Here is a 2,801-nt window from a genome sequence, read left to right as displayed (position 1 = left end):
GCAGCTCCATGAATGGGGCAACACAGCTCTGGGCAGCAGTGCCATGGCCTCACTGGCTCTGGTTAAAGGATTTCTTTCTAAAACCTGATCTAAATCTCCTCTCTTTAGGTAAAAACTTTCCCCTGTACATGCAAGGGAACTGAGGACAGGAGCTGAGGAGGACTTGTTTGACCCAGTGGGGCTGGGCAGGACTGGTGGGTTTTTGCCCAGGGATCTGGGCTCCAGCTGCCAACTGTTCAACTGCTTCCAAAGATCTCCAACAGGAGACTATAGTAGAAATGCTAAGTCAGGGCTTGAAGCAGTGATGGAGCACCTGGTGGGAAGTCAGGGCCAACAAGGGAGCTCAGGTGCATGCAATGTACCTGAATGGAAGGGCTGGAGGCAGGATCCACCCCTTCCCAGACCTTATTTAAGGGTGGGCGGTGGAGATGAGAGCATTTCAGTGGCAAGCCCTGTATGCTTGAGGTCTTCTAAAGGTGAGCAGTTTCTTTCCTTTATTTCTGTACCTATGTCTGTTGCATTTGAGTGAGCTCTTGCTTGCTTCAGCCTGAGTTCTTGCAGCTCTGCTGTCATTCCTGTGCTTTCCATCACGTTACAGGCACGTTCAATATAAGGCAGTGAGAATCACATCAGACTGGGTTATCTCACTGCTGGCTGATGTGAAAATGAACCTGGAGTGTGTTACACTGAGATGGCAGCAGGAGACCTGAACCATTTACAGGTTTAACCTGGCTGTGGGTTTGTGGGAAGGGACAGCTGTAAAACTGTATGCCTTTGGTGCTTAGTATTCAGAGAATTCCTTTCTCTTGAGCGAGAAGTGATGGGATCTGGGGGAGCTTCTGCTTTCCTAGATGAGGTGTTCAAGTGATTTAAGTGACTCTGATCTTGCAGAAGAGGCTTTCAAACATCCTTCACTCTTGTGAGAAATATGTGGTTGTGGAAAGCTGTTAGACTTTCACCATTATTGTTTGGGTTGTCTTGTGGAAGGATGGATGGCCCCGTTTTGCTGATCGCAAATCAGTGCCATAAACACTGTGTTCTGTAATTGCATCTTGTGTAATAACTTATAGGTCCTTTAGTAAGAACATGCCTTATGGCTCATAAGACAGAAGCAGTAGAAATATTTAGCTAATGGATTCTCTAAGCTGCTACAAAAAGAATTTATTTGCATTATAAAAAGAGGGTTTGGAGAAGTTATGCATGTATCCATTGCCATAGCAGAGCAAAATGATTTTCATCAGATCACTGTGGCTTGGAAAGTGGAGGGGATGGGCAGGGAGGGCAGGTTGCCTTACAGCTTGGGTGCCTGGCTGTGGTAGGAGGGCACTTTGCAAGCTGCCTATTGCATTGGGGCCAGGTGCTCTGGTGTTTCCTTGCAGCCTTTCCGAATGACCTTCTGACCTTAATTTTCTGTAATTCCATTGCTTGTTTTACCAGGAAGATGTTTATTCATCAAGCGTCATCTTTGGAATCTCTCCCTACAGATCAATCTGTCTTGCTCTGGTTATCTTTCCCATGTTCGGGCTCCTAAGGCAGGTTGGTAAAATTTGAGCTACAGCAGAGATGGTTCTGCCTGAGCTGCTGACAGATGCTGCAGAATATTTAATCTTATTAACGATTACCAGGAGCAACGGTGCTGTGCCTGAACTTAACCTGCAGGGCTGACTTTGGTCTGTGCTAAGATACACCTCCAGGATGCACTGCTGCCCATCCTGCTCACCCAGGCACCTGCTGGAGGTTCTGTGGCCATTGGGAAATACCCCAGAAACCAAGCACCAGAATCATTAGCTGAGAATGGTAAAAGAAATAACCAGCTGGATCCTTACTTGTCTTTACTTCTGTTGTCGTCTTTGCTCGTTGCTGCTCACTCTCAGCTGTCCTATCTAGGTCAGGTATTTGGGGATTACTCTCTCCTGCTGTGATATCTTTGTGTCTCAGTTTCTCTTCCATAGACAGCTGTTCTGTCTGTGGCTGGCAGGGCTTCTGTACAGGGGGACAGGCTTTCCTGCTCCTGCCTTTGCCTCCTTTCTCCTCAGTCCCTCTTCTCTCCCTGGCCAGTCCTTTCTTCCCCCACGGAGGACTCGTCTTACTTTTCTCTTTTCTTTTCCTTGCTACCCATGTTACCCATGGTTCATTTTGTTCTCCTGTGATGAAGATAGGGGGTAGCTATGGGTGCTTTGGGGGAAAATGGAGCTCTACATGGAGCAACACAACCAGAAGCAGCAGGAAGTCTGTGCAGCCATCACTGTAAGTCCCCGTGACCCCCCTGCAAAGCGCTCTAAAGGGAAATTCAGAGAGTAATTCCCAGCAATCTGATTTGTACCAAGTGTTGTGTGTGCAACTTGCAGTACTAGGGGTGTAATAAGAACCACCAAGGCGTTTCAAAGAAAGCTGGAAAATACATCTCCCACTTTAAAGCTTTGTGATGTCCAAAAAGTTGGTGCTTGTCTTGCCAACCTTGGTCTATTTTGCTCTCTGTGTTGCAGTCTTCAAGACTTAGTTTGTATGTTATGGCAATAATAAGTACAACGTACGGAGTATTTCAGAGATCTGTGCTCAGTGGCATTTAGATCTTTCTTTCTGAGAACAATATCTAGGGTTTCATCAAAGTGCAGTCTCTACTTTTTAGAACATTCTTTATTTATCAACACTGTGATCTGACAGTCCATCAAAGTGATGCTTTGGCCAGAGGCTCTCAACTATAAACCTCTGGAGTTTGACAATGTTTTTGGTTTATTGTTCAGGTTATTCTAACAGCTTTTCATCCATAATTTCCTGGATTCTTGTAGGTCTGAGTATTA

General features: G+C 45.9%; 1 long non-coding RNA gene across 2 annotated transcripts; it reads left to right on the top strand.

Annotated features, from left to right (window-relative positions):
- The first annotated feature begins 441 nt into the window (after positions 1–441).
- Positions 442–2,095, top strand: LOC125696959 (uncharacterized). 2 transcript variants are annotated; one of them, XR_007378622.1, is made up of 4 exons: positions 449–476; positions 599–721; positions 1,438–1,536; positions 1,626–2,095. It is a non-coding gene; the product is annotated as an uncharacterized LOC125696959 (long non-coding RNA). The 2 variants fall into 2 exon arrangements; XR_007378623.1 differs by lacking the exon at positions 599–721 and having other exon boundaries at positions 442–476.
- The last annotated feature ends 706 nt before the right edge of the window (positions 2,096–2,801 follow it).

The sequence above is a fragment of the Lagopus muta genome, chromosome 8 (assembly GCF_023343835.1).
Source record: "Lagopus muta isolate bLagMut1 chromosome 8, bLagMut1 primary, whole genome shotgun sequence".
NCBI lineage: Eukaryota > Metazoa > Chordata > Aves > Galliformes > Phasianidae > Lagopus > Lagopus muta.
This window is presented reverse-complemented; position numbering and strand designations above follow the sequence as displayed.